Source organism: Hyla sarda, unplaced genomic scaffold (genome assembly GCF_029499605.1).
Source record: "Hyla sarda isolate aHylSar1 unplaced genomic scaffold, aHylSar1.hap1 scaffold_1576, whole genome shotgun sequence".
Taxonomy (NCBI): domain Eukaryota; kingdom Metazoa; phylum Chordata; class Amphibia; order Anura; family Hylidae; genus Hyla; species Hyla sarda.
Window position 1 is genome coordinate 70,410 of NW_026608213.1, and position 11,001 is coordinate 81,410.

The following is an 11,001-nucleotide window of genomic DNA, read 5'->3' on the forward strand; positions in this document are numbered from 1 at the left end:
TATGATGATGATGGCTGTCTGGTTAAAGGTAAAGCTGTATTGGGAGTGGTTAAAAATTTTTATGAAGAGTTGTATGCGGTAAAAGATTGTGAAGAGGACTTGCAGGATGAAGTGTTGAGAGTGCTTGATAAGAGGGTGGATGGTAGTGAATATGGGACTCTGATGAGAGAGATTGGAGAGGAGGAAGTGAAGAGGACTGTGGATAGTATGTCAAGAAATAAAACGCCTGGAGAGGATGGGTTGCCTGTTGAATTTTATGCTTGGATTTGGGATGTTGTGAAGGATGATTTGGTGGAAGTGTATAGGTATATGTGGAGGAATGAGAGAATGGTGGAAAGTATGAAGAGTGGAGTGGTTGTGTTGATTTATAAGAAAGGTGATGTGAATGATGTGAGGAATTGGAGGCCGATAACTTTGTTGAATGTAGATTATAAGGTGTTTGCTAAAATAATTACAAATAGGATGAGAGATGTGGTTGAGCAGGTGATTGGAGAAGAACAAGTGTGTGGAGTGCCTGGGAGAAGAATAAATGAAAATTTGTGTTTGTTGAGAGATTTGTTATGGGATAGTATGAGTAGGAAACAGGAGGTTAGAGTGATGTCGATAGATTTTGAAAAGGCGTTTGATCGTCTGTCACATAGGTTTTTGTTTAGAGTATTAGTGAGAATGGGATTCCCGGGTGATTTTGTAAATGTTGTAAGGATGCTGTATGATGGAGTATATAGTAAGGTTTTGATAAATGGTTGGATGTCTGAGAAGGTGAAAGTATGTTCTGGTGTAAGGCAGGGTTGTCCGTTGTCCCCTATGGCTTTTATATGTGCTATGGAGCCATTATTAGAGATGTTGCGGCGGGATAAGTGTGTTAGAGGGTTAAAAATTCCAGGGAGTGGTGGGAGAGAAGTCAAAGTTTTGGCCTACATGGATGATGTGTGTATTTTGGGAGAGTCTGTGGCTGTTATGAGAAGGGCAAAGTTACTAGTTGGATTGTTTTGTGGAGCGTCTGGGTTTAAGGTGAATTGGGACAAAAGTGAGTATAAATGTTTTGGTAGTATGCAAGGAAGTGAGGATGTGGGTATGAAGAATATTGAAGGTGGTATTCAGGTTTTAGGTGTTAAAATGGATGAAAGATTGGATGGGAGAGAAAGTTGGGATGATGTAGAGAAGAGAGTGTCCAAAAAATTGAGTCTTTGGAGGTTGAGAGATTTGTCTATGGTTGGGAAAGTGCTGGTTGTGAAAAGTGTAATATTGCCTATTTTATTGTATGTGGCAATAGTGTTTCCGCCAAGTTATATGGTTTTAAGGAAGTTAAAAAGAATTTTGTTTGTGTTTTTTTGGGGTACAAAAGTGGAAAGAGTGAGGAGAGAAGTTGTGATGAAGGATGGTAGTAAGGGTGGAATGGGATTTCCAAATCTAGATGTGTATTTGGGGGTGAATGTGGTGTTTGCGGTTAGAAGGATGATGAGAGGAGAAAAGAATTTTGCATGTATGTTGAGATATTTAGGTGGGCGTGTGTTATGCAAATTAGGTTGGCTGGAGAGAGATTTGAGAGTGCCTTATGCTTTTGTGTGCCCGAGTTGGTATTTGTATGTGGAAAAGTTTTTGGAGAGTTATAGGTTGATTGGTGTGAGAAAGGAGTTGTTTGAAAGTAAGAAGAATGTGTTTGGGTATGTCGCCGCAAGTGAGGTGGAGTGTCCGATTAATATGGTAAGAGGCCAGGATGTGTCTAAGGTGTGGAAGAGTTTAATGACAGATGGAATATCAAATAGACAGAGAGAGATAGGATGGCAGTGTTTGCATGGAGCCTTACCAGTAAGAGAGTTCCAAAGGAATAGAGGTATTGGAAGGAGTGAAATATGTCCGAGGGAAGATTGTAGTGGGGTTGAAAGTGTGATGCATGTGATTTGGAATTGTGACATGGCTCAGAATGTATGGAGAGGGATAGGTCCGTTGTGTAAGGAGTTGACTGGGATAAATAGGTTGTCATATGAGGTTGTGATGTTTGGTCTTAGTATGATTGGAAGAAAGAATGAAAGAGTGTTGTTTGTGTTGTTGGCGATTGTGAAGGAAGTCTTGTGGGATGTTAGAAATTTATATGTGTTTAAGAGAAAAGATGTGACTGTGGAAGGAAGTTTAAGAATGATTCTGGATAGGTTGTACACCGTTTATTTACATGATAAAAAGAAATTAGGTGAAATAGATGCAGAGGGGATATGGAAATTTTTGAAGTGGAGACATGTTGTAAGGGTGTAATGGTGATGGTATTTGAATTTGTTTTGAATTTGCTTTGAACAAATAAAGAATGACCTAATGATGAGTTAGACTTCACCATGAGTCAAAAATGACGCGTTATCTAAGTGGTGTTTAGTCTAAACCTGAAGGTTTATTAAAAAAAAAAAAAAAAAAAAAAAAATCTGTTCTTATCAGTTTAATATCTGATACGTCCCCTATCTGGGGACCATATATTAAATGGATTTTTGAGAACGGGGGCCGATTTCGAAGCTTGCTTCCGTCGCCCTATGCATTGACCCGATATGGCAGTATCTTCGGGTACAGTGCACCACCCCCTTACAGGGTTAAAAAGAAAGATTCCTACTTTCATTGCTACCTGCTTGCTGGCTAGCCAGCTAGCCAGCCCTGTGGGCCTTGCTGCTGCTGCAGCCAAAAAACAAAAGGTGGTGCTGCTGCTGCTTCTGCTGCTTCTGCTTCTGCTTGTGTCTGGCCCCTGTTGGAGCGTCCAGGCACAGGACTTCTGCTGCTGCTGACTAAATGGCCTCCTTAATTGGATCATTTGAGTAGCCAGCACACCTGTGCAGGTAGGGCATGACATGATAGGCAGCTGCCTTGATAGCGGGTGGGTGCTGAATGTTCCTAATTGACAAAATAAGATTAATGCTTATGAAGAAATATAAAATCTCATCCCTTCCCCAATATCGCGCCACACCCCTACCCCTTAATTCCCTGGTTGAACGTGATGGACATATGTCTTTTTTCGACCGTACTAACTATGTAACTATGTAACATAACATGGGGGGGGGGGGGGGGTCTCCTGGCTGTTCACACAGGTGTGTCATTGCTGTACATTGACCATGCATTGCTTCTGTGGTATTGCAAAGGCAAAGACAAATGCTTCCAGCCATCCATTGCACTAATGGATTGGTCATCAGCTGGCTGCCTATGTCCCGCATCAATATAGACCAAAGTACAGAGGGTTAGGCTATGCTATTGTGCACCTACCTGATGCATCAGAAGGTGCGAGGCCCTTGCTAAATTCTGTGCACAGACTTTGAGATCTATGCTTTAGACTGTATCTAAACCTGCTCCAACATGGACTGACATTCTGGCCTACTTTCAGCCGATGCGACTTGTCTGTCGCTGAACAGTCGCTTTTTATGTATTCAGCACCTATGTATAATGTTGTAAAAATGCTCTAGAAGCTAAAGTCGCAGAAATGTCACACATATTTGGCCTGCAACTTTCTGTGCGACAAATTCAGACAGGAAAAATCAGTATAAATCCTTAGAAAATTATCCCCCAGTGTCTCCATCTGCTGGCGGTATTGAATAAGCATTGCTGCACTGATGGGGTATGCATTAGACGAAAAAAAAGAAGAAAAAGAAGAATAATACGCCCAGAAAAGAGGCGAAAAGGAGAAAAACGTAAAAAAACGTGAAAAAAAAGTAAGAGGAAGAGAAGGGAAAAAAAGGTGGAAATGGGTTTAAAAGTGATTTCGGCGGATTAATATATATATATATATATATATATATATGCGCACACACACACATAGATATAAACGTATTCTCCGTTGAGATATTGCAGCCGCTGCTGTGTCCAGGCCCAGGAGCCTTAGCACTGTGCTGTGATGTCACTCAATACCACTGACATCACTAGGTGTAAACAACATCTCTCCTTTGCTGTGTATGTGACTATGGAGCTGTTTGGTGATGTCGTCTATTACGGCCTTCATAGAAGCAACAGGAGATTGTTGCATCCATCTTGAACCCTCAGAACTACAGTGCTATGATGTCACTCACTTCCACAGGCCTTGCAGAGTGTAAACAACAACAACCCAGCTTTGTTGTGTATGTAACCAAAGGGATTTGTGATGTCACCTAGAACCTTCACAGCAGCGACAGCTTTATGAGGAGCATCAGCACTGCTCTGCCTGAGCAGAACCATCACCGCCATAGGTTGTCAAATAACCCGGATTTAACCCACACAGGTAAGTCCAATGGGGTGCAGGCATGTCCTCTATGCTTACAGCTTCCCGTGGGTGTTGGTTTGATACCGTTTGGGGACAGCCAAGGAGGCATCTGCAGGCAACAAAGGTAGGTGTGTGCTTGTGTGTGTGTTTCCTATGCAGATCCTAAGCCCAGTGTCACATGCAAGTAGGAGGAGTAAGAAGGGTTCCTGGCAAATCCGGGTTATGGATTGCATTTAAAAAGGCCCCGTGGGAGTGCAATGGGCCCCTGTCTTGCTGCTTAGCAATAATGGTATGGGTTTAGGTTCTGCTGTGTGTACTGGTGGTTGACTGCCCCCCAGCCCAGAGTGTGCATGGAAAATTGTCTGGCAGCCTCCCTGACAGCAAGCAGTGATAGTGCCCATGAAGGGGACCTTGTTGGGCCCGCCCCTTTCACGGTTATCGCTTCTCGGCCTTTTGGCTAAGATCAAGTGTAGTATCTGTTCTTATCAGTTTAATATCTGATACGTCCCCTATCTGGGGACCATATATTAAATGGATTTTTGAGAACGGGGGCCGATTTCGAAGCTTGCTTCCGTCGCCCTATGCATTGACCCGATATGGCAGTATCTTCGGGTACAGTGCACCACCCCCTTACAGGGTTAAAAAGAAAGATTCCTACTTTCATTGCTACCTGCTTGCTGGCTAGCCAGCTAGCCAGCCCTGTGGGCCTTGCTGCTGCTGCAGCCAAAAAACAAAAGGTGGTGCTGCTGCTGCTTCTGCTGCTTCTGCTTCTGCTTGTGTCTGGCCCCTGTTGGAGCGTCCAGGCACAGGACTTCTGCTGCTGCTGACTAAATGGCCTCCTTAATTGGATCATTTGAGTAGCCAGCACACCTGTGCAGGTAGGGCATGACATGATAGGCAGCTGCCTTGATAGCGGGTGGGTGCTGAATGTTCCTAATTGACAAAATAAGATTAATGCTTATGAAGAAATATAAAATCTCATCCCTTCCCCAATATCGCGCCACACCCCTACCCCTTAATTCCCTGGTTGAACGTGATGGACATATGTCTTTTTTCGACCGTACTAACTATGTAACTATGTAACATAACATGGGGGGGGGGGGGGGGGTCTCCTGGCTGTTCACACAGGTGTGTCATTGCTGTACATTGACCATGCATTGCTTCTGTGGTATTGCAAAGGCAAAGACAAATGCTTCCAGCCATCCATTGCACTAATGGATTGGTCATCAGCTGGCTGTCTATGTCCCGCATCAATATAGACCAAAGTACAGAGGGTTAGGCTATGCTATTGTGCACCTACCTGATGCATCAGAAGGTGCGAGGCCCTTGCTAAATTCTGTGCACAGACTTTGAGATCTATGCTTTAGACTGTATCTAAACCTGCTCCAACATGGACTGACATTCTGGCCTACTTTCAGCCGATGCGACTTGTCTGTCGCTGAACAGTCGCTTTTTATGTATTCAGCACCTATGTATAATGTTGTAAAAATGCTCTAGAAGCTAAAGTCGCAGAAATGTCACACATATTTGGCCTGCAACTTTCTGTGCGACAAATTCAGACAGGAAAAATCAGTATAAATCCTTAGAAAATTATCCCCCAGTGTCTCCATCTGCTGGCGGTATTGAATAAGCATTGCTGCACTGATGGGGTATGCATTAGACGAAAAAAAAGAAGAAAAAGAAGAATAATACGCCCAGAAAAGAGGCGAAAAGGAGAAAAACGTAAAAAAACGTGAAAAAAAAGTAAGAGGAAGAGAAGGGAAAAAAAGGTGGAAATGGGTTTAAAAGTGATTTCGGCGGAGAAATATATATATATATATATATATATATATATATATATATATGCGCACACACACACATAGATATAAACGTATTCTCCGTTGAGATATTGCAGCCGCTGCTGTGTCCAGGCCCAGGAGCCTTAGCACTGTGCTGTGATGTCACTCAATACCACTGACATCACTAGGTGTAAACAACATCTCTCCTTTGCTGTGTATGTGACTATGGAGCTGTTTGGTGATGTCGTCTATTACGGCCTTCATAGAAGCAACAGGAGATTGTTGCATCCATCTTGAACCCTCAGAACTACAGTGCTATGATGTCACTCACTTCCACAGGCCTTGCAGAGTGTAAACAACAACAACCCAGCTTTGTTGTGTATGTAACCATAGGGATTTGTGATGTCACCTAGAACCTTCACAGCAGCGACAGCTTTATGAGGAGCATCAGCACTGCTCTGCCTGAGCAGAACCATCACCGCCATAGGTTGTCAAATAACCCGGATTTAACCCACACAGGTAAGTCCAATGGGGTGCAGGCATGTCCTCTATGCTTACAGCTTCCCGTGGGTGTTGGTTTGATACCGTTTGGGGACAGCCAAGGAGGCATCTGCAGGCAACAAAGGTAGGTGTGTGCTTGTGTGTGTGTTTCCTATGCAGATCCTAAGCCCAGTGTCACATGCAAGTAGGAGGAGTAAGAAGGGTTCCTGGCAAATCCGGGTTATGGATTGCATTTAAAAAGGCCCCGTGGGAGTGCAATGGGCCCCTGTCTTGCTGCTTAGCAATAATGGTATGGGTTTAGGTTCTGCTGTGTGTACTGGTGGTTGACTGCCCCCCAGCCCAGAGTGTGCATGGAAAATTGTCTGGCAGCCTCCCTGACAGCAAGCAGTGATAGTGCCCATGAAGGGGACCTTGTTGGGCCCGCCCCTTTCACGGTTATCGCTTCTCGGCCTTTTGGCTAAGATCAAGTGTAGTATCTGTTCTTATCAGTTTAATATCTGATACGTCCCCTATCTGGGGACCATATATTAAATGGATTTTTGAGAACGGGGGCCGATTTCGAAGCTTGCTTCCGTCGCCCTATGCATTGACCCGATATGGCAGTATCTTCGGGTACAGTGCACCACCCCCTTACAGGGTTAAAAAGAAAGATTCCTACTTTCATTGCTACCTGCTTGCTGGCTAGCCAGCTAGCCAGCCCTGTGGGCCTTGCTGCTGCTGCAGCCAAAAAACAAAAGGTGGTGCTGCTGCTGCTTCTGCTTCTGCTTGTGTCTGGCCCCTGTTGGAGCGTCCAGGCACAGGACTTCTGCTGCTGCTGACTAAATGGCCTCCTTAATTGGATCATTTGAGTAGCCAGCACACCTGTGCAGGTAGGGCATGACATGATAGGCAGCTGCCTTGATAGCGGGTGGGTGCTGAATGTTCCTAATTGACAAAATAAGATTAATGCTTATGAAGAAATATAAAATCTCATCCCTTCCCCAATATCGCGCCACACCCCTACCCCTTAATTCCCTGGTTGAACGTGATGGACATATGTCTTTTTTCGACCGTACTAACTATGTAACTATGTAACATAACATGGGGGGGGGGGGGGGGGGGTCTCCTGGCTGTTCACACAGGTGTGTCATTGCTGTACATTGACCATGCATTGCTTCTGTGGTATTGCAAAGGCAAAGACAAATGCTTCCAGCCATCCATTGCACTAATGGATTGGTCATCAGCTGGCTGTCTATGTCCCGCATCAATATAGACCAAAGTACAGAGGGTTAGGCTATGCTATTGTGCACCTACCTGATGCATCAGAAGGTGCGAGGCCCTTGCTAAATTCTGTGCACAGACTTTGAGATCTATGCTTTAGACTGTATCTAAACCTGCTCCAACATGGACTGACATTCTGGCCTACTTTCAGCCGATGCGACTTGTCTGTCGCTGAACAGTCGCTTTTTATGTATTCAGCACCTATGTATAATGTTGTAAAAATGCTCTAGAAGCTAAAGTCGCAGAAATGTCACACATATTTGGCCTGCAACTTTCTGTGCGACAAATTCAGACAGGACAAATCAGTATAAATCCTTAGAAAATTATCCCCCAGTGTCTCCATCTGCTGGCGGTATTGAATAAGCATTGCTGCACTGATGGGGTATGCATTAGACGAAAAAAAAGAAGAAAAAGAAGAATAATACGCCCAGAAAAGAGGCGAAAAGGAGAAAAACGTAAAAAAACGTGAAAAAAAAGTAAGAGGAAGAGAAGGGAAAAAAAGGTGGAAATGGGTTTAAAAGTGATTTCGGCGGAGAAATATATATATATATATATATATATATATATATATGCGCACACACACACATAGATATAAACGTATTCTCCGTTGAGATATTGCAGCCGCTGCTGTGTCCAGGCCCAGGAGCCTTAGCACTGTGCTGTGATGTCACTCAATACCACTGACATCACTAGGTGTAAACAACATCTCTCCTTTGCTGTGTATGTGACTATGGAGCTGTTTGGTGATGTCGTCTATTACGGCCTTCATAGAAGCAACAGGAGATTGTTGCATCCATCTTGAACCCTCAGAACTACAGTGCTATGATGTCACTCACTTCCACAGGCCTTGCAGAGTGTAAACAACAACAACCCAGCTTTGTTGTGTATGTAACCATAGGGATTTGTGATGTCACCTAGAACCTTCACAGCAGCGACAGCTTTATGAGGAGCATCAGCACTTCTCTGCCTGAGCAGAACCATCACCGCCATAGGTTGTCAAATAACCCGGATTTAACCCACACAGGTAAGTCCAATGGGGTGCAGGCATGTCCTCTATGCTTACAGCTTCCCGTGGGTGTTGGTTTGATACCGTTTGGGGACAGCCAAGGAGGCATCTGCAGGCAACAAAGGTAGGTGTGTGCTTGTGTGTGTGTTTCCTATGCAGATCCTAAGCCCAGTGTCACATGCAAGTAGGAGGAGTAAGAAGGGTTCCTGGCAAATCCGGGTTATGGATTGCATTTAAAAAGGCCCCGTGGGAGTGCAATGGGCCCCTGTCTTGCTGCTTAGCAATAATGGTATGGGTTTAGGTTCTGCTGTGTGTACTGGTGGTTGACTGCCCCCCAGCCCAGAGTGTGCATGGAAAATTGTCTGGCAGCCTCCCTGACAGCAAGCAGTGATAGTGCCCATGAAGGGGACCTTGTTGGGCCCGCCCCTTTCACGGTTATCGCTTCTCGGCCTTTTGGCTAAGATCAAGTGTAGTATCTGTTCTTATCAGTTTAATATCTGATACGTCCCCTATCTGGGGACCATATATTAAATGGATTTTTGAGAACGGGGGCCGATTTCGAAGCTTGCTTCCGTCGCCCTATGCATTGACCCGATATGGCAGTATCTTCGGGTACAGTGCACCACCCCCTTACAGGGTTAAAAAGAAAGATTCCTACTTTCATTGCTACCTGCTTGCTGGCTAGCCAGCTAGCCAGCCCTGTGGGCCTTGCTGCTGCTGCAGCCAAAAAACAAAAGGTGGTGCTGCTGCTGCTTCTGCTGCTTCTGCTTCTGCTTGTGTCTGGCCCCTGTTGGAGCGTCCAGGCACAGGACTTCTGCTGCTGCTGACTAAATGGCCTCCTTAATTGGATCATTTGAGTAGCCAGCACACCTGTGCAGGTAGGGCATGACATGATAGGCAGCTGCCTTGATAGCGGGTGGGTGCTGAATGTTCCTAATTGACAAAATAAGATTAATGCTTAGAAATATAAAATCTCATCCCTTCCCCAATATCGCGCCACACCCCTACCCCTTAATTCCCTGGTTGAACGTGATGGACATATGTCTTTTTTCGACCGTACTAACTATGTAACTATGTAACATAACATGGGGGGGGGGGGGGGGGGGTCTCCTGGCTGTTCACACAGGTGTGTCATTGCTGTACATTGACCATGCATTGCTTCTGTGGTATTGCAAAGGCAAAGACAAATGCTTCCAGCCATCCATTGCACTAATGGATTGGTCATCAGCTGGCTGCCTATGTCCCGCATCAATATAGACCAAAGTACAGAGGGTTAGGCTATGCTATTGTGCACCTACCTGATGCATCAGAAGGTGCGAGGCCCTTGCTAAATTCTGTGCACAGACTTTGAGATCTATGCTTTAGACTGTATCTAAACCTGCTCCAACATGGACTGACATTCTGGCCTACTTTCAGCCGATGCGACTTGTCTGTCGCTGAACAGTCGCTTTTTATGTATTCAGCACCTATGTATAATGTTGTAAAAATGCTCTAGAAGCTAAAGTCGCAGAAATGTCACACATATTTGGCCTGCAACTTTCTGTGCGACAAATTCAGACAGGAAAAATCAGTATAAATCCTTAGAAAAAAATTATCCCCCAGTGTCTCCATCTGCTGGCGGTATTGAATAAGCATTGCTGCACTGATGGGGTATGCATTAGACGAAAAAAAAGAAGAAAAAGAAGAATAATACGCCCAGAAAAGAGGCGAAAAGGAGAAAAACGTAAAAAAACGTGAAAAAAAAGTAAGAGGAAGAGAAGGGAAAAAAAGGTGGAAATGGGTTTAAAAGTGATTTCGGCGGAGAAATATATATATATATATATATATATATATATATATATATATATATGCGCACACACACACATAGATATAAACGTATTCTCCGTTGAGATATTGCAGCCGCTGCTGTGTCCAGGCCCAGGAGCCTTAGCACTGTGCTGTGATGTCACTCAATACCACTGACATCACTAGGTGTAAACAACATCTCTCCTTTGCTGTGTATGTGACTATGGAGCTGTTTGGTGATGTCGTCTATTACGGCCTTCATAGAAGCAACAGGAGATTGTTGCATCCATCTTGAACCCTCAGAACTACAGTGCTATGATGTCACTCACTTCCACAGGCCTTGCAGAGTGTAAACAACAACAACCCAGCTTTGTTGTGTATGTAACCATAGGGATTTGTGATGTCACCTAGAACCTTCACAGCAGCGACAGCTTTATGAGGAGCATCAGCACTTCTCTGCCTGAGCAGAA

General features: G+C 44.5%; 4 non-coding genes across 4 annotated transcripts; all 4 read left to right on the plus strand.

The window, feature by feature from the left end:
• The first annotated feature begins 2,375 nt into the window (after positions 1-2,375).
• On the plus strand, positions 2,376-2,563 carry LOC130310616 (U2 spliceosomal RNA). Its single transcript, XR_008859123.1, has one exon. It is a non-coding gene; the product is annotated as a U2 spliceosomal RNA (small nuclear RNA).
• A 2,075-nt stretch (positions 2,564-4,638) lies between these two features.
• LOC130310603 (U2 spliceosomal RNA) lies at positions 4,639-4,829 on the plus strand. The gene has a single exon (XR_008859112.1). It is a non-coding gene; the product is annotated as a U2 spliceosomal RNA (small nuclear RNA).
• A 2,088-nt stretch (positions 4,830-6,917) lies between these two features.
• LOC130310604 (U2 spliceosomal RNA) lies at positions 6,918-7,108 on the plus strand. The gene has a single exon (XR_008859113.1). It is a non-coding gene; the product is annotated as a U2 spliceosomal RNA (small nuclear RNA).
• Positions 7,109-9,183: 2,075 nt separating this feature from the next.
• LOC130310605 (U2 spliceosomal RNA) lies at positions 9,184-9,374 on the plus strand. The gene has a single exon (XR_008859114.1). It is a non-coding gene; the product is annotated as a U2 spliceosomal RNA (small nuclear RNA).
• Positions 9,375-11,001: the final 1,627 nt, after the last annotated feature.